We start from the raw sequence: 23,540 nt of genomic DNA, 5'->3' as shown, positions 1-23,540 counted from the left end.
GTTTAAATAAAGAAGAGATTTATATAAGAGAGATGGCCTGCGCATGTGCATTTGGTATCAGGAACATCAGGAAAAAAAAAAAATATATATATATATATATATTATCCTATATTATCTTGAAACCTATGGCATTCAGAGTTAGGTCGACTCCAAAAATTAAAAACAACTTTTTCCTAATAATGTAGAAAAAAATTGTCTGAAAATATTGCATAGTAAAACATTTTGTTGAAAATTTATTTTGTTGAAAATTTATTTTGTTGAATTTATTTTGTTGAAAAGTATAATCTGAGCAAGAATTGCTCAGATATACTGGGGAAATATTTCCATAAGCCGTTAAAGTTACTGATCACTGATTCTATGTCCTTAAAAGGACTAGCTAGATGGGCGAAGCAAGAATGCTTTTCATATTCCTAGTTATCTGAAGAGGACAGTGTAAGGCGTTTTGTTGAGCTATATATATATATATATATATATAAAGCTCTAATCATGACAGGAGAGTAAGGGTAACAGCAATAGCCGAGCCTCAGTTAGAACGTCATTGGCTACAGCATTGCCATCCATTACCCTCCCTGCATACCCATTTTAGTCGCCATGCATGAGCTACGTGAGCTACATTGGTGCTATTCTTAGCCCGGCAACCACACGAGTCCTTATAAGGACTGGCTTAAAGAATGCTTTTCATATTCCCCGTTATCTGTAGCGGACAGTGTAGGGATAAGGTTATTGAGCTAAAAAAAACTGCTGTCATGCCAGTAAAATCTAATTTAAGCACTAATCAAAGACAAATATGTCGACTTGTTTGGTACAGTTTGTGTCTTTTAAGTAGTACCAGCAAAGGTAACTGCCAGGTCGAAGATAATATTCTCATAAGCTGTTACAAATTTTCGAAATTTTTTTTTTTTTGGCGATAAAATATGATTCGATTCACAGCACTTCTCCATCTTAATATTCAGGTTCCTTTATTTACTTTATGCTCACTCTATAGCAGTATGATTGTGTATGGCACTAAAATATATTGCGCAAACTGAACAGTACTCAGCTAATTGTAGGCGTAGATTTCTGTGGTTTAGCAGTTCAAAAGAAAGATTCCGATATTGCGACCACATGTTTATTAAGATAAATAAAAAATAAAAAAAACTCGACCAGTTTCGTATTTCGTTTGACTTACATTTGCAGGGGTTAAAGGTAACTAAACGTTTAAACACAAGAAATGAGAAATTACTCAAAATAGTCCATTCGGTGATGTTATGTCCGTCTAACTGTTCATTAAAAAATATATATGTACCTGAGTCAGACCTCGGGCAGTGTGAACGTGAACATCCAGCATTGTGCAAACTTAGCATGCGCTGATTCTGCATTCATATTTTTTAATTTAATGAACAGTTAGACAGCCATAACATCATAGAATGGACTATTTTGAGTAATTTCTCATTTCTTGTGTTTAAACTTTTAGTTACCTTTAACCCCTGAAGATGTAAGTCAAACGACATACGAAACTTGTCAGGTTTGTTTATTTTTATTTATCTTAATAAACATGTGGTCGCAATACCGCAATCTTTCTTTAGTACTCAGCTAAATGTTTATATTTATTTTTGGATTATTTGAATTATCTAAAAGGAGGCATAAACTAAGAATTTATTTCTCCGTCTTTTCAGATGAACACAATCTATTATTAAAAATATTCTATTTCCAATTTCTTCCAGGATTAGTTCCGTGTGTGAAAAGGAAACGCCCACAACCACTGCCATCTCCACCACCACGTGGTATATTAAGACATACTTCACGATATGCTAGTTCACAGAACGCACCGTCACTAAATGTTTTTGCTCCTTCAACTCCTGAAGCTAATCAAGAAATGGTCAATAATGTATCAAATGCTCTGTTGGCTACACAAGAACCTCCAGCCACTAGTAGTGACCTATCTGCTCGGATTACATGCACAGAAGAGAATGCAGTTTCTTCAGAACAAAAACCATCCACTCTCGGCGGTACCGGACCATCCACTTTTGTGGATACTCAATCTAAGCAAATTGCCGCATTTGCTGACGAAGGTGTTGTTAATTGCGCTGGCCCTTCCACCTCTGAACAACAAGAAACTGTTCAAAAAAAGGACAATTATGAATCAAGAGACACAATGCTTGCTACACAAGAACCTGCAGCTACTAGTGAACCATCTACTCCTCCTTTTCGATGCGCTGAAGAGAACGCAGTTTCTTCAGAACAAAAAGCTTCCACTCTCGGCGTTCCCGGACCATCCACTTTTGCGGATTCTAAATCCAAGAAAATGGTCGTATTTGAAGACAAACGTGTTGTTAATTTCGCTGTTCCTACCACCTCTGAACAACAAGAAAGTACTCAAGAAATGGCTGATTTTGAATCAAAAAATACTATGCTTGCTACACAAGAATCTGCAGCCACTACTAGTGATCCATCTGCTTCAGGACATAATGCCATCATGCTTGATGCTCCCGGACCTTCAACTCCTGTTGATCCACAGCAACCAAAACGCGTTTCCTTTGGAGAAGATCGAGTTAGGGAATTCCAGTAAGTATGATTCTATTCGATGAATATTTTACAAAAGTATATGAAAAAAGCTTTGTTAACGGTAATAACGATTGTGGTAGTAATTTGTTCAGTTTTAATGTTGAAAAGTGTATACATTCATTGCGAAACGCACCGACCAAATAAACGTTTACTCTGTGCGTAACGAACAGAAAACCGTAGGAGGAGGATGACAGGTCTCGCATCAATCTATCTAGAGATCTTTCCATGGAAATCTCTCGGCCATTCAGCGTTAAATCTAGCATAAAATGAATCAACTCACACATTGATTTACTTCAGACGATTTATTATTGCTATCATTTGTTTATTTATTTTAATTATCTATAATGGACTTAAAATGGAACTATGATGACAAGCCTTTTTTTTTTTTTTTTTTGCTGGTCGAAACAGTTTGCTTGGTTCATAATAATCACACTTCACCATTTACAATTATTATTTTCTTTACTTCGTGCTTATCTGGAGTGAAATGAAATTTTGATTGTAGAATTTCTCAATATCTCCATTTACTGTTATTTAAATTATCTCAATTCTGTCATTCCTTACAGTCGCACAAAGAAAGAAATGAAGGGAATAGTGAAGCACTACGAGGAATTTAATGCCGTGTTTGAATACCGTCAGGATCTTATAGATTTGGGCGTCAACCTAGACGAGAACATCGGCTATATTGAAGAGGAGAAATTCTCCCTTTGGAAGTTTATAAAGCGCCTCTTTTAGAGTGATTCTAGAAATATTAGTAAGTACTTAGAAGTTTCAAAATGACGTAATTATTTAGGAAATTATCGATTCTTGATTGTTGAGATGAATTTATTCATGCTACGACTGACATGATTTCTCCCACGAATATAAAGTGATTTAATGTACACGAAACATATTTTCCAATGATTTTGAATCCGTAATTATATTTTTCTAAAATATCAGTTGTCGTGAAGCCGATATCCACTGATACTTCGAACCACTTCGTTCTTTGCAGTTAAATTCTCCGCTTTAAATTTAGGGATGCAGTTTGTCGATTTCTTGTACGACACACACGGACTTCCAAAAGGAAGGGGGGGGGGATATTATTATTCTTAAATTTTAAGTTTCTTATGTATTCGTCAGGGCAATAAGAGTGTGACTTTTTATTTTAGTGACTTTTTCCACGCTAATTTAAAAAATGAATGTTTTTCGTGTATGTCGTTCACATAAAAGGCAATTTCACGGCTGTCTGTCATCAGGTGTAAAATATTACCTTGTCGCAATCTACATATGAAATCATTTTGTTCACAAATTTGCAAATTTCTGGGTACGAAAATCACCCTTCCCGACTTGTTTATGTGGTTCTATGCTTATATTTCGAACTGCTAGGCCCTGTTATCAAATATATTTCACGGAACCCACCTCTCGCTCTGAAAACACCGTAAGCTATGTTCGGACCGAACACCTTGAATCTTGGATAGTCTCACTCACTCACTCTCTTGAATTTTACAATTTTTTTACTTATACTTCGAAAACTGGTTGATCTAACCCCACCATAAAAATGAAGCCACCAGACTCCTTTCTCGGTTTATTCTGTTTCATCTAACACAGCCAAATTTTATAGAACTTCCCTCTTTGGATAGAAAATGACCGTGGGCCAAATTTGGATTTTAAATTTTGTCACCTTTACCGGTTTAGCGCCTCCTCCATTTATAAATGACGCTTGAATTTCCATCGCACTAAGGAAAGTTTGGACCTGTTATTAGCCAATTTTTTTTTGGCTAATAACATGAAAATTATTTCCTCTTCAGGTATTTTTTCTTTTGGTTTCTTTTTCTTTTTATTTTTTTTTCAACTAATAAAGTATGCTAAGCATACTTGCTGTAGGAAGGTAATGTTGTCTGATTTTTTTCTTTTTTTTAATTATTAAAAATGTACCTTCTGTTGATACTTTTTAATAGGAGATCTTTAATTTACCCATGTTCTTAAGAAAATTAACAGAAAAACAGCACAATATATTAGTATCTTGGGTGGGCTAAGAATTACAGAATTCTAGCCTGTTGGTTGGGAGAAGAGCCATCATCCTATCCGGCGTCACACTTACAATAAAAATCGCAAAAAAAAAAAAAATAAAATAAATAAATAAATAAAATAAAATGAAATGAAAAAAAAAAGGTGTTTAATAATACCCAGGCCTCACGGCCTTGGCTGTTTCGGAAGTGCTTCCAAAACAATAACGACTTTTTCTGCACGAACAAATAATATTAATAACAACAACAATAACTGGAATTATATAAATATTACATTTTATTTCCCTTAATCCAACTAGATAAATAATTAATTATGTTTAATGATTAACATCCATGTTTTACAGTAGTTTTGACACAACCGAAGTAAGAGAGGCGTAGACTGAAAAGTCAAAGAAAAACAACTTTCAAAGAAAGATGTTTTAAAAAAATAAAATAAAATAAACTTTTATTCTAAATGTTAAATAAACGCTGATAAAAAGCAATCATTTTAGTTATATTATTATCACCATGACAATGGAATTTCCATGGGGCTCTCGCGGAAAGTCCCTTCGATAAACAACACCAACTTATTTACTTCACATTTACACTTCAAACCTGAAACACTTTCGAGAATAATCTGTTACACTCACCTAATTGCCCTCGCTCTCCTTGAATTCATTCACTAATGTTCCACTCGTCATATTCTCTCTCTCTCTCTCTCTCTCTCTCTCTCTCTCTCTCTCTGGTAATATATTCCCTTCATTCACCACTCGCTACGAGAAAAATCTTTTCATTTCGCTTCCCTCTTCACCGAACTCTTATTCAATCCACACAAATGACCTCTTGTTTTTTCTTTCCCATTCAGTGTGGGGTAGGGATGGGGGGGGGAAGAAGAACAAAAAGAAAAAGTACTACTCATGCGATTGGCTAATTCGATGTCTCACTTGAAAACAGAACGCAGGTCTAATTTCCAACCAATCCCCGCACCCGACTGGGCTCCAGGGATATTCACTTCAATTAAATAACTTATTACGCTTGCTTTAAAATAATTTTTATAATTATTTTAAATATTTTAATATTACAGTATGTTCTTATAATCATGATAATTAAGAATGCATTATTATCAGATCCGGGTGAACACTTTTATTCGAAATTAATCCGTTAGCTGTGGAAGAAGCTAAAATGATTTTGCCTGTAATTTATTAAACACTTTCCACTCGCATTTCGTAAAACCTTTGTGGATCAGCACACTCGGCTCTCCTTCGTAGAGACATGAAATATCCTTATCTTCACTTTTTATGTCACCATCTTAATATCCGAATCTTTACTTACAGGACTTTTCCTCTCATTTTGGTGCCCCCCCCCCCGAAATACCTACAGAATATTTTGCCGTTCTTATTCGATTTATCTTCTTTCAGCCAAGCACGACATGTTGAATTTTTTGATCCTTGCAATAATTTTAAAACAAAATATTTCTTATGTCTGAATTCCGTGCATACATTGCCCCCCCCCACAACTTCAGAAGGCTGGTTGTAGTGTTATTTCCGATTATTCGTGATTCATTACATCATCCAAAATGACACTCCGTAGATAGGGGACGTAAATATAAGCCGGTAAAGAAGCGTCGACCAGAATTCCTTATTATCATGAAAATGCAATGAATTTATAACCTTTCTATCAAACCATAGTGCTTTAATTGCAAACAGAAAACTACAAATTCTGACTCGTCCAACTCTTCATGAGATTGGGAATACATATATATATCAAAAAAAAAAAAAAAAAAATCAGCTGACGCCTTTTTATTCTCGTATACGGGGAGTAGGCGAGGCCATTTAACCCTATCTAACTTTTGGAGACTGAGTGGGCAGTTCAATCTCCACTGGTACCAATCAGAGATAGATGGCCCAAGGCTAAAACTAATTAAGCGGTACATAGTGAAGAGAGACGGCTCAAATGTGCCGCCATCTCGTGGTCCCTAACCCTAACACAATATATTTAATGTCTGAAATAATGTGGGTTCTACGGTCGATTTTCATGAGTTTACGGGACGAAAAGTTCCCGAGTTTCAGAGAGGAAAAACCCGCTTTCCCGTGCCAAAGATCGACTAACTCGGTAACCTCTAACTCGCGGCCAAGCGCCGTGGTATGCAAACGCCACATCCACTGAGCTACACAGGCTCTTTATATATATATATATATATATATATATATACGTTTTTTTTTTATGGATTTGAATGACTAGAACCGAGATTTAAGTAAAAAAGGTTTTAATATAAAAACACTACTAGTTTCGGCCTGTAACAGCCTTCTTCAGGTGACATTATAAAAGAAAGAAAAAACACTAAACATTGAGGGTTTAAAGACTGTGAACAACACAGACAGTCTCCATACATAATTAGCATGACAACGTTGTAGTTGTATTTCTTTCTGATCATCCTGTCACACACACACACATATATATATATATATATATATATATATATATATATATATATATATATATATATATATAACCGTAGCGGATAAATAATCACCGGAATGCAAAATACAAAGAACACGTTGATCTAACAATAAAAGTTAATAGTAAATTATGCTTCTCGTTCTGTTATTGAGTATATCTTTAGAATAGTTTATGGTGTTTTGGTATTTTTAAGTTATTTTTAGGAAAATTAAATTATGATATATTTATAAATTATTTTTCTATTTTATGTTTTGGTTTTTATTCTACGCCTTGCATTTTAAAGATTATAATTATAATCTTTAGCTATATTATAGTTAGATTATAATCTTATGTTATATAATCTTCAGAAACTATTTCACGATGGCTTAATATAACTGTAGTTACACATTTTTAAGCGCACAACAAACGTAACTGATAACTACAGACTAATATTAATTTGGGGTGTCGTATGTGATCGTAAGTTGGCTCCCAGTTTGAGAATGAAATAGGAAGTGATTAAGCAAAGTTTTTGAAGCATCGACATAAGAAAACAAAGAAATCCTCGGGGAAAAAAAATGCTCCTTCGGATTTTTCATTTGGAATAGCAGAAGTGAATACTTAAATAAAACAACCATTAAAAATAAAATGAAGATAATATTAAAACTCATCTGTTAACAAACAGAATAATCCCAGATTCTCATCCGCAGCGAACGAAAGATAAACCGTGCTTTCACTCGCATTTCCCTTCGGTTTCTGATGCAGTGAAATGTTGAAGTAACCATCCAGCCTTCTTGGCTGGACCGCGTGGACCTCGTACCAGCTCTCCAAAAAGGCTGCGGTTCCGAATCGAGATTTTTGTGATTGTTTTTGGGGGAGGTTGAATTTTATCTTCTGGTATTGAACCACCCCTTGCATATTGGAGGTCTGAAGAAGTTTGAAAATCACCCATGTTAATCTCTAGAAGAGGATTTCCGAATTATTTAAAAAAAAGCAACAAAACTAAAAAAAGTAAATAAATAAAACAATAAAATTACTAAAAAAATCTCTTAGCCCATGCGCAGTATTGATGTCCCCATTGTCTCGTGGGAATGCTGTATTAATAAATACTGTTGGTAAGAATTAGTTTTAGACGATTTTAGATGCATCAACAATTTATGTGTTCATTGAGTGCAGGAATTACGGCAATCAGCAATGAGAATTCTCTAATATTTATTTCATTTTAATTACAGGGTGAACAGTCTAAATTCAAGAAGAAGATGATGATATGAACTTTTGTTTTTAATTCTTTGTTATTTTCACATAATTTTAACTTTGTTTGGTTTAAAAATTCTAAATTCTCGTATATTACGTTATGGCTACATTTATGCGTTAATTTGTTTATTTGATATTTATTTCATCTAGTTTATTCATTTTATCGTTATTTACTTTGATATTTTGTGTTTTATTCAGTTATTATTATTTATTTATTGTATTATTTTTATTTCATCTTACTCGTTTTTTCGGTTATCATATTATTTATCCCTGTTTGCTTTAAAAGCAAAATTCTTCAAAATTATGTGACTGCTATATTTCAGGACAAATTCCATTATTTAGTTTATTATTTTTATTTCATTGTTTTATATTTTTATTTGATTCTACTCTTGCTGTTAATTCATCGTATTTTGTACGCAATCATGCCCATTCCAATCAAGCTGTTAATTATACCGGCGGTAGCATTGCTACCAGTAGGACTTGCACCAGACAACCATTTCCAAAAAAAAAAAAAAAACATCTAGTGATAAAACATCTGCAAAATAATCTTCATTTGATGGACATAAATGGACAACAACGCAAACATCGAAAGAATACTTAACGAATATGTTCATGGACTGCCAGAAGCTCCATACTATGAGAAATGAGAATTATCAGATCGTCTTCGCTAGACGGACTAAACTGGATAGCCACACAAGCCTTGGAACAGTAGTTTATGGATACATTAATGGACTGCCAGATGCTCTATAATGTGAGAAATGAGAATTACGAGATCATCTTCGCTAGACGGACTAAACTGGATAGCCACACAAGCCTTGGAACTGTAGTTTATGAATATATTAATGGACTGCCAGAAGCTCCATACTGTGAGAAATGAGAATTACGAGATCGTCTTCGCTAGACGGACTAAACTGGATAGCCACACAAGCCTTGGAACTGTAGTTTATGAATATATTAATGGACTGCCAGAAGCTCCATACTGTGAGAAATGAGAATTACGAGATCGTCTTCGCTAGACGGACTAAACTGGATAGCCACACAAGCCTTGGAACTGTAGTTTATGAATACATTAATGGACTGCCAGAAGCTCTATACTGTGAGAAATGAGAATTACGAGATCGTCTTCGCTAGACGGACTAAACTGGATAGCCACACAAGCCTTGGAACTGTAGTTTATGAATATATTAATGGACTGCCAGAAGCTCCATACTGTGAGAAATGAGAATTACGAGATCGTCTTCGCTAGACGGACTAAACTGGATAGCCACACAAGCCTTGGAACTGTAGTTTATGAATACATTAATGTACTGCCAGAAGCTCTATACTGTGAGAAATGAGAATTACGAGATCGTCTTCGCTAGACGGACTAAACTGGATAGCCACACAAGCTTGGAACTGTAGTTTATGAATATATTAATGGACTGCCAGAAGTTCCATACTGTGAGAAATGAGAATTACGAGATCGTCTTCGCTAGACGGACTTAAACTGATCGCCATGGGGGGGGGGGGTGGGGGGGGGGGGGGGTGGGGGGGGGGGGGGGTGGGGGGGGGGGGGGGTGGGGGGGGGGGGGGGTGGGGGGGGGGGGGGGTGGGGGGGGGGGGGGGTGGGGGGGGGGGGGGGTGGGGGGGGGGGGGGGTGGGGGGGGGGGGGGGTGGGGGGGGGGGGGGGTGGGGGGGGGGGGGGGTGGGGGGGGGGGGGGGTGGGGGGGGGGGGGGGTGGGGGGGGGGGGGGGTGGGGGGGGGGGGGGGTGGGGGGGGGGGGGGGTGGGGGGGGGGGGGGGTGGGGGGGGGGGGGGGTGGGGGGGGGGGGGGGTGGGGGGGGGGGGGGGTGGGGGGGGGGGGGGGTGGGGGGGGGGGGGGGTGGGGGGGGGGGGGGGTGGGGGGGGGGGGGGGTGGGGGGGGGGGGGGGTGGGGGGGGGGGGGGGTGGGGGGGGGGGGGGGTGGGGGGGGGGGGGGGTGGGGGGGGGGGGGGGTGGGGGGGGGGGGGGGTGGGGGGATATTTGTACAGGTAAACAAATATATGTAGCATTCTGAACTATTCGCGATTTCAGCTATTTTCAGGGAGTTTTGGAACGTATCCCCGTAGATAAAATGGCACTCCTGTATATAGAATGTGACACCGCAATCATCCCAAACAATTCCACTCCTATTCAGTTGATTAATGAAATCAGTCCACGATACCACTACCGTCTTAGGGCGGTAAATATTGTCAATAAAAGACCAATATAAATTCGAACTCGGATCTAGTGCTGCGACATAATATGCGCTGAACGTTCAAAGATTTCTGGATTTTCACGAAACAGATAAAAAGTGATAAAGGAGGCGCAGTATTTTAAGCAGCAGAGGGATTTCGGAATTATCACTTAAACCCCCATCCCATGCTGTTTGTTATTCGCATAAAATGTTTAATTGGTTTTGAGTGAACCACAGCTTGTTCAGGGATCAATAATCAAGGATATGTTAATGAATTGACAAATTTACATTTCAAAATGCTTAGTAAAATGTAAATTCACTTAACTAGTGTCTTCACCAAAAAGCATATAAATCAAATAATAATTAAACTTACTCTTTACATTCATCACGACGCATCTTATTTACAAGTATTTAAGAAAACATAGGCTATTGGAACACTTCCAAACATTTTCAACTCAATCCAGAAATTAGGATGCAATTCCCTAGTCAAGATTACCACCAAATACAAAACTTATCGGGATAATAATAATAATCTTTAAAATCAAGAGAAAGTGGAATGGTGCCCATAGGCAATATTCGTAATTTTAAAAAGATGCCAACATGGTTAAACTAGATTTTTTAATTTCTGTTGTTAAGTATCCACCATAATGTATAATGATTATTTACGAGCGATTTCGCAAGCATTCCGCAGTTGAAGGATTTAATTCATCCAAAAAATTGCAAAAATACAGTAAATGAAACTATTCTCTCTCTCTCTCTCTGTCTCTCTCTCTCTCTCTCTCACACACACACACACACACACACACACACACACACACACACACACACACACACACACACACACACACACACACACACGCACGCACGCACGCACGCACGCACGCACACACGCACACGCACGCACGCACGCACACACACACACACAAAGAGAGAGAGAGAGAGAGAGAGAATGGAAAACATCAGAAAACAGTTCAGCGACAAGAGAATTCTTTCCTAGCATCAAAAGCAGCTCCGATTAAAAAAACAAGCCATTTCTCCAGATTTAAGCATGCTACTAACGGGACACTGAAAACTACGACACTCTCTACACAGATTCCATATCCTGGAATCCCCATTATGCAACTGCAATCCACACCATCAACAGGCTCTTGACCATATACTCTGGGACTGTCAGCTATTGGACTCCATCCGGATTATCTTAATACAACATATCATCACTTCAGCTGACAAGTGGCCAGTGTCAAAACAGCGATATATCGAACAGTACTATATGGAATTAACTAAATTTTCTAATAAAATCAATATCCAGTACTTGTGATGAAACTCTGATATTATGTGAATTATACTGTATAGTGTTAGTATATGTATATATAAAAATATAAATGTAAATATGAATATTGATACAAAAATATAAATAGAAATGTTATTCAGTACTTACAAGCTGCACGTAATATAGGCATTGTAATACAAATGAGCATGTAGGAATAAATTTCCTTCTGGTATTGCTATTGCGAGAAAAAAACAAAACATGCAGATGATGAAAAAGGTTCGAGAGAAGCAAAGGAGCTACATCTAGTATTTATTGATCTGGAGAAAAATGTATGATAGAATGTCAAGGCAAGATGTCTGGAGGTGTCTGAGGGAGAAGAAGATACCGGAGAAATATGTCAGATTGGTGAAGGAGATGTACAGAAATGTGATCAATAGTGTTCGAACCTGCCTGGAAGTTACAGAAGGTTTTCCTGTGACAAGTGGCTTGCACCAAGGGTCTGCATTAAGTCCGTTCCTGTTTATTATTGTGTGGAGTTATTGACGGAGGAAGTGAGAGAAGACGCGTCTTGGACTATATTGTATGCACACGACATCATGCTGTGTGAAAAATCAAGAGAAGAAGTGGCTGCCAAACTGGAAAGTTGGAGGAAAGTACTGGAAGAGAGAGAGAAGTATGACACTGAGCAGAAGGTAGAGGAGATCAGAATACTTAGCTGGATGTGTGTCGTGACCAGAAAAAATAATTTGAGAAATTAATATGCAAGGAGAACGGTGAAAGTTACGAACTTATGAGCAAACATACAGCTGGCAAGGATGAGATGGTTTGTTATGTGATGAGGAGGGATGCAGATTGTGTGGGAAGAAAGTCATGCATATGGGGAAGAGGAAGTGCGGACAGCCAAAGAACAGATGCAGAGAGAAGGTGGAGATTGACTAGAGGATGAACAACTTGCATGTGATTACAGCCCAAGACAGAAATTTGTGGAGGAGAATCACCACAAACAATAACTCTCCTTTAGTGAAAAAAGCTGCAGAAGAAGAGAATTTCAAGTAACTGCAAAGTGATAGCAGTATGAGCCGTTTTCTATCAAGTCAATTTCAACCTGGGCGCTTTTGATACCATGCGTTATTATAAATATCACTATAACAAATTAAAAAATGTAGAATTATTGCTAAAGTAAATTTCATTATCATTACTACTTTATATGAATCATTCGCAATGTCACCTAACTTTTAAACAAATACAACAAAATGTCAACTTCTGATTTTTGCCTTCAATATGATGTGTATGTATATATATATATATATATATATACAGTATATATATACAGCGAGTGAGAGAGAGAGAGAGAGAGATGATTTCCCTCCATTAACTGCTTTATTTCATTTAGGCCACATGACTTTCCATATCTCTGCTTCTTTCCTCTATGAATAAGTATTTGATGTACGCAAAACATGGCGTTCACGGCATTGGTTTTCCTATAAGGAAGGACGAAAAAAACCAGTTATCGGGAGAAAACCATCTAGTTCCATATGAGAGCGGAAACGCATCGCGTCAGTTAAGAGATCTGATATTGTTTTCCCACATTAGAGAAACTTTCGAATCAGGATCTTTTAAACAACGGACTTGCTTATACTAACTGAGCTAAGGAAACTCCGCAAAGATCTGTTTTAGAATAAAGTAAGAAATAACTTACTTTGTTCATCTATCTTCGAATAAATAAATACTCAAGGAATTTAGCTTTTCACCACCAAATATTCTATATAGATATTTGCTAACAATAAAATAAGTTGTAGGAAATAACGTCACTCACACATAGGAAGTCAAATCTTTCAAATATTTTATTAGTATTTAATTACTATACGATAATATCAGGTCAAAGTATTAAAATTTAAAAGATTCCCATTATAGATTTATTGAGTGTTTACACATACGTAACAAAATATTCAAGGATAAATTTGATGTAACAGGCTTTATTCAGCTCATGGAGCAAACTTCATCCACCTATAATGGAGAGAAGTTATTGTTTTCAATATCTCCAATAATATCCGAACGTCAGATTTCTCGTCAATGACACCTGAAATATTCACGATGATTCCATTCTCATAAAAGGACCCCCTTTCATCAACACCCACAAGGAAATAAATCTGATATACGTGATACATTTTGTCGTAATGCTGCATGTTACATTGTAGCATAAATTCCAGAGTATGGGGTTGGGTTCTGAAGAGTAGTGGGGTAAGAGAATGGATGATTGATAATATCAAAAAGTGGTATACGCGTGATTTGAGTCTGCAAGATTTATGTTAACAATTCTTGTACTATAACGATCAGTTTTTGGTCCTCTGTAATTCAATTTTTACATTAATGATATTGGGAAGGATGTGACATCAGACATACAGCAATTTGCTGATGATTCGAAGAGCAGTACTGTAATTAATCAGGATTTCTGCTGATCTGCAGTACATTCGGAATTATTTGAACAGGCTGGAATTGTAGGGAAAGGAAATGGTTGTGAATTCAGTATCAGAAATGTAAAATTCTTCACTTCTGCGTGATTAGATATCCAATGTCGAATTATATTGGGGGGGGGGGGATTGTGATAAAAGACATGGATGAATCTGCAGATCTTGGATGGTTAATAGATATGGAGTTTAAGATAAGGGGCTATGTAGCAAAGATTTAAATACCACTCATACTATAATTGCAATTGTGAAAGCAATATTCAAAGTAAAGATAAGGATGCCATCGTAATGTTTACAAAGCTTTGGTAAGACATCTCTAAGACAATTGCGAGCATGACTGGTTTCCTAGTTTCCTAGCATGACTGGTTTCCTATGTGATTCTGATATTTTGCCGAGAGTTGAATGCAGAGGGTTAAAATGATATCAGGTTTATCTAATACTGATTATGAAGACAGATTGATAATGTTTAGACTGCAGACAGTAGCAAACAGGAAAAACAGGAATGACTAGAATACGAATAATCGGAGTGGTTCATGCAGGATTTCCATTGATGGAATTTTTCATTTTATAGAAGGTGGAGAAAGGACAGTAGGGCATCCTTGAAGCTGGGTTTGTAGGGCGCTAAGAATGGGATGAGGGCTAGATTTTTTTCTCATAGGTTGGTGCGTGATTAGGATGGATTCCCATTAGATGTTGAGAAAAATTCATTTTGTTTAATTCAACATTTAATGAACGTCTTGCAATATCTATTTTACTCTTCGAACATATTTTGGACGAACCAGTCAGCTGCTTTATTCTATTATCAATGGAAATTTTCTTTATATAAATAAAGAGTAAACACGAACAGGAGCTTGAGCAGATATGTGAAGGAAAGAAATTAAATACCTATTTTCAATGAAACGTATGGAAACTAAATAACAAAAGAAATGCTTTATAGGAATAAAGTACTACGTCCTCTCGTATTCAATTCAACTCCAAGCTCTCGTCCAGCGTGTTTTGAAATTAATATACGGATATCTTCTCAAAACACTTGCAATTCATTCATATCATTCTATTAGTATTACAAAATAAAATTCTTATTTTTTCTTACTGTTATGTCTATTATTCTTAGACAATTAGTGTTTTAACGGGACAGCTGTTCTATAGTAAACCAAATCCTGTACTGAAAGTTACCGATATCACTGTTAAGAAATTACACTCAGAATTCAAAATCCTATCATATTTGTAGGTTTATATCTCAATTCGAATAGGTCGTTTAATATCAATTTTAAATAAAAATACACGAAATTGTTAGATTTACATAATTTAGTCAGCATAACGTTTCGCTAAATTTAAGGCGAATCGTAGAATAGTATGGTCTATTAAAAATTGTACGTTCAATCTGTTTGTAAAATTTAGGAAGTAAATAATGAAACAGAACAACCAGGAAGAGGAACAAAAATCCATAATATCAGAGAAAGCCCTTTTTTCTTTCCAAAATTCTTTCGTCATACCTTAGCAAAATTGCATCCTTAACCAGAATAATATAAACACATACCCCTTGAAGAACATGCCGTCACATATTATTTAAGCAGATATTCTTCGTTAGAATAATCACAGAAAATTCACAGTCTTTACTCAAAGAAGAACGTTCAGACCGTACCATAACTTAATGAACGAGAACGGTCACTAACAGCAGACCTCTTGAATATCATAAAAGAAATTCTCTCTTTGTTCCAATATTTTCCTGATTCAAGAGAAAACATTCGGGTGAACCATAACATAATGAACGAGAACAACCCCGAACAGGAATCACTTCTATAATACAAAAGAAAATCTTTTGTTAGTTCGAACTTTCTTTCAATTGAGCATGACACAAAAGCACCGTATCTGATTCCGCACTTAAAAAACGACCAAGAAATTAAGAACGTAGATGTTCTTTTTCATTTAGGTGATATTTTCATCCTACTCACCAGAGAGAGAGATTACGTACTCCAAGTGCGATGTTCAGACTGAACCATAACATAATGAACGAGAACAGCCACGAACCTCACATCTCTTGAAAACAATAAAAGCAGGTCAATCTTAGTTACAAAATGTCCTTCGATAAACATGTCAAATTCCTTACAACTAGAACGATACCGTTGAACCATAACTGAACGAGAACAACCGCTGCCGAAACTGACCGGAAGGTATTTTTACTCCGAGACTGCCGATCTCGTTGAACTGTCCCATAAGAGATGCTCAGACCGACACACAATCAGGACCAACAAATTTACAAAATATTATCCGAGATATAGCCATTGCTTTTCAACAGTCTTCAATTCTTACCTTTAGCTGGAGATGGATATTCATTTATGTATAAATTAAGGGGTTTATCTTCCAGAGGTAACGATGTGTGTCTAATGTTGTGTGAAATTTGATGGTGATGCCGGCTGTTTATATAAGGGCGAAAGCGAAACTTTTGGTGAAAGCCAATTGCCACACTACTGTGACATCATAATATGCAATATAATTTCGTCCTGTTTTTAATAAGATGGAAATGAAAATGAGACTAATTTGTTTTTATTAATTGTCTTAATTGTTTCTTTAGTAATAAGACAACAATGATTTCTCTGTTGCGTTCTTAATTACAAAATTTGATTTTTACGTTTATTGCTAATTTTATTTAATTAACTTAAGTAGTTAGTTCATATAACTAAGTAAGTTATTTCTATATTTTTTCTGACATTGTCGGGCAGAAAAATTTGTGATAGATTTTCGGTTGTTGATCGAAATCTACTTCGCTTCCTTTCGTTCTACGCTAATCATGGAAATTATTGAAATATTTTCTTAGAAGAAATTCTGTAAAATATTGTTCATCTTTATTACGACAAATATGCACATTTTACTAGTGAGATCATATTATTTACATACATAGATAGGCACTGATGGATTTCCTTTAATTCTTTCTTCATTAATTTGCCTGCTGGCGTTTTTTCTTAAACAGTGTGTTTAGTTTAAGGAAAATGTTAAAAATTAAATATTCTATACAAGCATGATTCCAGATGCATTTGCATCTTGACGTAATTTCAACTTTCATTTTTTGGAGAATACCCTGGCTATGTCATTAGCATTCATCTTTTGATGACTCTGAATGGCTTCAGTCCAGAATTTTCATTAGTACAACATTGATAATCTAAGTGACGACTCAAGACTTTAGGATATCTTATGTGCGGAATGATAGCAATCACTATTTCGGAAATTCTTGTTGCTATTGTTTTGGAATTAGGTATATAAATCTATAAGTCCAGCGAATTATGATTCTCATTTGCATGTGTTCTAGATAAGGTTTTCCTGTTATATTTGTGCCTTTTGCGACTATTTGATTAGCTTCATCTTAAACTACTAATTAACATTCTTGGCTCCTACTGAGTATTCATCTGCCCCCTTTCAAACCAAAGAGAGAGAGACTCTGCGATCCCAGCATGCACACTGCAGCAGTCACATTGTGCTACGTTCTTGTGTTTGTCTCTTCGCAGTCGAACAATAAGACAATTTGGTATTATGGATGATTTTTATGACCAGAATATAGCATTCGGTATGCGCACAGCTTACTGTAGACCCAACTTATCCGCGGTTTTCTTTATCCGCAGTTTCAGTTATCCGTTTTCAAACGGATAACTGAAATATACAACGTATATACAACTCAAAAGATAATTGCAATTACATTTATAAATAGCTTGGTATCTTTAATCTTTAACATTTATTATACCCAAGGTAAAATATTTTCTACACACACACACACACACACACACACACACATATATATATATATATGACTAGAACTAATACTGACTAGAACCCGATAAAATATAACAAAAACCTTTAATAAATCACGACTAGTTTCATCGGTGCTCCGACTTCTTCAGGTGAGAAAGAAGAAACATAAGACTTATAAAAATAACCGAAATAACCTCAAAAGAGATATAATACTGGAACACGACCTATTGATGAAGTATTAGAGGAAGTGAAGCAAAAAATAGTTGCAGTTGCAGCTAAAATAAGAAGATACATTGCACGCATTGAACAGTACAAGCAAAATTCGATGTTTCGCGCAAATCAGCACCAGTTTTACAAGCAAATTGATTGCTGCAGGAATGATAACCTTAAAGAAAATATAAATATAAATATCAGAGACAAAGAAAATACACTTAGTTTTGGAAAAACCTATGGGACAACCCTAAGACGCATAATAACAAGCAAAGTGGATTGAACAAATTACGAACCAATCTCAAGAACGAAAAACGGACTAATTGAAAATAACAACTGAAATGGTTCAAAAGTAAGCTAAAAAAAAATAAAAAATTGGCCAATACCCGTCAAGGATGAATTACATGGCTACTTGTTGAAATATCTAACACGCTTACACGAAAGACTTGCTAACCAATTTCGGGATGGTTTAGAAGGAAAAAGCAAAGAAAAGTGTCTCACAGCAGGGAAAACGTTTTTGATCATAAAGGATAAAGAAAAAGGTCCAAACCCAGAAAAATTCCGACCAATAACCTGCCTGCCAACAACTTTTAAGTTACTCACATTCATACTAGCTGATGAAATATACAGCTATCTTAAAGCAAATTCTCTTTTCCCAATTGAATAAAAAGGTAACAGCAAAAATTCAAGAGGCACAAAAGACCAATTGCTGATTGATAAAATGATTCTGAAAAATTGCAAACGTAAAAAAACCAACCTTCATATGGCTTGGATAGATTATAAAAAAGTGTTTGATTCGGTGCCTCATAATTGGATTTTAAAATACACAGAACTATTCGGTATTAGCGAAAACGTTCAAAACGTTTTGCAATCCAGCATGAAAAACTGGAAAGCAACGTTGGGTCTGAATAGAGAAGAAATTGGGGAGGTAAACATAAAAAGGGATATCTTTCAAGGAGAATCATTATCTCCTGTATTGTTTATATTGTCATTGATCCCCTTTAGAATTTTAAATAAAACTGCTCATAGTTATCAAACTGCGCAAAAGAGTGCAAAGATATCTCACCTTTTATACATGGACGAGCTGAAGTTGTACGCAAAATCATGGAATGAACTTGGATCATTGTTTAACATTGTGCACATATTGAGTCAAGATATATATCAATGAATTTCGGCTTAGACAAATGTGCAAAATAACAAGAGAAAAGTTTGAAGATATGAACGAAATCGAGCAGCTCAATGGTGAAATAATCAAGGCAATAAAATTCGAAGACACCTACAAATATTTGGGAATTTTAGAAGCATCACAAATACTACACAATAAGATCAAAGAAAGAACTAGAGCAGAATACATGAGACGATCAAGAAAACACTTTAAGTCAATGCTTAATGATGGAAATTGGATAAAAGCAAATCCTCGCAGTGACATTGATAGGCTCTATCTATCACGCAAAAAAGGAGGTAGAGGATTATTACAAGTGAAGCAAGTTATTGAAGAAGAAAAACGAAATTCGAGTGATTATCTGCAGCAAACAACGGAAAATTTTCTAATTGAGTAAGGAAAGAGGGTTCATTTAAACCCATGGAGACAAGATTGGAATACAAAACCACCCAAGTAAAGCGAGAACTGAAAGATGGAAAAATGAGGCATTGCATGGAAAATACCTTCACAGCATAGAGGACAGCGCTGGCAGCAATGGTTGTGGCAGTGGTTGAGAAATGGAGCAACAAAGAAAGAAACAGAATCGGTAATTTTTGTAGCACAAGAACAGGCCATTAAAACCAACGTTATGAAGGCAAAAATATAAAAAATTCAAGAAGACAGTAAATGTAGATTGTGCATAGAAAAGGAAGAAACGGTAGACCACATTATAAGCGGATGCAGCAAAATGGCATAAACTGAGTACCGAAAAGACACGATAACGTAGCTAATATAATCCACTGGCATTTATGTAAAAAGTATGGTTTAAAGCATCTAAAGACTATTGGAAGCATAAAGTTCACCAGAAAGTGGTTGAGAATGAAAAAGCTAAAATACTCTGGGATTACAAAATCCGACTGACAAAAGCTTGGAATGTAATACAGCCGATATTACAGTGGTTGAAAAAAGTGAAAACAAGGGAGCTCAGTTTATCGAAATATCAGTACCAAGAGATAGTTGGATTGACGACAAAGAAAATAAAAAAATTACAAAGTATCGCGATTTGCAAATCGAAAATGAACGAATTTGGCAAAAGAAAACGAAAGTTGTTCCTATAATAATAGGTACTTTAGGCGCCATCCGTAAAACATTGAAAGAATATCTTGAAGCACTCGAGTTAGACGGATTAAAAATTGGGCAGCTGCAAAAGGCCGCTTTGTTCGGCACAGCATTCATTTACAGAAAGTATTTCCACAACTCTAAGGCTCGAATTAGTCGAGCCCTACCGTTTTCTTAAGACTGAGGAAGTAACTCAAGCTTTGATGAATATTATATATATATATATATATATATATATATATATGAAAAAATATATATATATAATAAAATGAAACATAGAAATTAACGTCAAAATTCAAAGTTTGAATTTAAGACCGCAACATTATCATTATTATCTTAATTACTAAAGAAACAATAAAGACAATTAAGTAAAAACAAGGGCGTCTCGTTTCATCACCATATTGTAAAGCAATGGAATGAATTATATCGAATATTATGATGTAACAATAGTGTGACAGTTGCCTTTCCCCAAAGTACTGCTTTCTCCTTGTATAAACAGCCGGTATGTCCTAATTTCACACAACATTAGACTCTTACCTTTAGCTGGAGATGTATATACATTTGTGTATAAGTAAAGGGGTCTCTCTTCTAAAGCTTAAGGCTGTTCAAAAGCAGAGACTTCATCTTTAATAATATTGTGGACGTCTGTTGGTCCTGAATGCGTGTCTGTCGGAGCATCGATTCAGGGATAGTTCAACGAGATCGGCGTTCTCGGTGTAAAAAACCCTTTCCGGTCAGTTTCGGTCGCGGTTGTTCTCATTCATTGAATTATGGTTCAACCGTACTGTCCTGGTTCTAAGGAATAGTTTATCGAAGGATATTTTGTAAAGAACATTGACCTGCTTTTAAGATATCCAAGAGGTTTGATGTTCATGACTGTTCTCGTTCATTATGTTATGGTTCGGTGTGAACGTGGCACTTGGAGTAGATAATCCTCTCTGATGAGTACAATGCTAGAAGGAAAATATCTCCAAAAGGATATTCGAGTTCATTGGTTCTCAATTGATTGCTCGTATATTAAGTGCTGGATCAGATACGGTAATTTACTGGCATGATCATTTAAAATAAAGTTCGAGCCAACAAAAAATTTTGTTTTGTATTATGGAAGCAAAAAACACACGAATGTTTCCTTGAATCAGGAAAATATTGGAACGAAGAGAGAGATTCTTTAATGATATTCAAGAGGTCCTCTGTTAGTGACCGTTCTACTTCATTATGTTTATGGTGCAGTCTGAACGTCGTTCTTTGAGTAAATACTGTGATTATTCTGTGACTTTTCTAACGAAGAATCTCTCCTTAAATAATACGTAAGCGAAGATTCTTCATTGAGTGGGTGTTTATAATATTCTGGCTCAGGATGCAATTTTATCAAGGTATGTCGAAATAATTTTGGAAAGAACAAAGGGTTATGTGTCAAATTATGGGGATTGTTCCTCTTCTGGTTGTTCTTGTTCGTTTTTTACTAACCAAATTGTACAAACAGATTGTACGGTACAATTTTTAATCGATCATACTATTGTATTGTTTCGTCTTAACTTTAACGAAATATTATTTTAAATAAAGTATGTCACTCTCTCAGTCTCTTATATTCTTATTTACAATTGATAGTAAACGGTCCATTCGAATTGAAATTAAAAAAACTACAAATATGATATGATTTTGAATTCTGAGTGTAATTTTTCATTAATGATATCGGTGAATTTCAGTGGCGGTTGGGAAGGGTTTACTATATTAATGCAACAGCTCTTTCGATAAATGATTACTTGTCGAAGAATAATAGATATAACAATAATAAAAAAATGAATATTATTTCAATACGAATAGAATGATATGAATGAATTGCAAAGGATTGTGGGAAGATTTTCTTCCATTAAATTTACCACACGCTGGAGGATAGATTGGAGTTCTCTCCAATTGGGATTCACGGGCTCATCGAGGGAGGCCAGATACTACACACACACACACACACACACACACACACACACCAGCTCCATACTTATCCTTGAATTCATTCACACTGCTTACACTCATAACAACTAAAGGAAATCCATTCCAATCACGCAGCACGCTATGGGAAAGAATTCTAGCCTTCATCCCCTTCTTAGGGACCTTCATTTCCAGCTTCCAGGTTGCCTCTTGTTCTTTCCCCACACTCCATAAAATGAAAAATTCAATTAACTGTAACCCTGTATGAGCCTTTCAGAGGTTCCTATGTCTCAGTCATATCACCCCTCTTTTTCCTGTTTGCTAGTGCCTGCATCATACAAAGTCTCAATCTGTTTTCATAATCAGAATTCCAAAATCCTGATGTTAGTTTTAACAGTTTCTTTTGTACTATCTCCAATATATCAGAATCACAGCAGAAACCAGGAGACCAGACCTGCTCACAGTAGTCCAAGTGTGGTCATATCACGGTCTTTTCACACTTTCATTGCCAAGCTGAAAATTGGAATTTCGTGTGGTGGCCAACTTTTTTTTATTTTTTTATTTAGTTAACGACGTCCACACGATAACTCGTGATCGGCCGTTTGGTGAGAGCTCGCATCGCGCGATATCGCGTGATTGGCAATGAACGTGTTAAACTCTCAAAATGACATCCTTATCTTTACTTTTGAACATTTCTTTTACATATATATATATATATAAATGTAAATGCCATACTTCTACTTTCCTGGCTTTTTTGCGGAATTGACCATTGTCTCTCTCAGCAAGACAATGCACAGTGTCATAATGGTGCTGCTGCAACCGCGTGGTTTGGAGAACATCAACGTAACTACAACTGATTGGCCTCCACAGAGCCTGATATCAATCCTATTGAATCTGTGGGATGAAATAGAGCGTAGGTTAGGTCAACGTAGGTCTTCCCCACAATAATCCAGGACCTTATTCCATGCCTACAGGAAGAATGGTCCAAAATTCACATCAATTGCTATTGTACGCTTATGGAAAGTACGGCCCGTATGAGTGCTGCAGTCATCGCAGCGAAAGAAGGTCTTGCATCTTATCAAAGTGGGCACCATGGCTGTTTGTTCCTGATGTCAGTGACCAAGCAGTGTATTTTTAAACATGGAAGTAATTCGGGAAAGGGAATATCGCTGTTTACGACCGCTCATAAAAATTGCCTGAAGCCGATTACAAAAATGGGCGGCGTATCCTTTGTTCTCAAAACTGAACGAAATAAT

The sequence above is a fragment of the Typopeltis vanoorti genome, chromosome 1 (genome assembly GCF_054136105.1).
Source record: "Typopeltis vanoorti isolate ZY-2024b chromosome 1, IOZ_Tvanoo_1.0, whole genome shotgun sequence".
NCBI lineage: Eukaryota > Metazoa > Arthropoda > Arachnida > Uropygi > Thelyphonidae > Typopeltis > Typopeltis vanoorti.
This window is presented reverse-complemented; position numbering follows the sequence as displayed.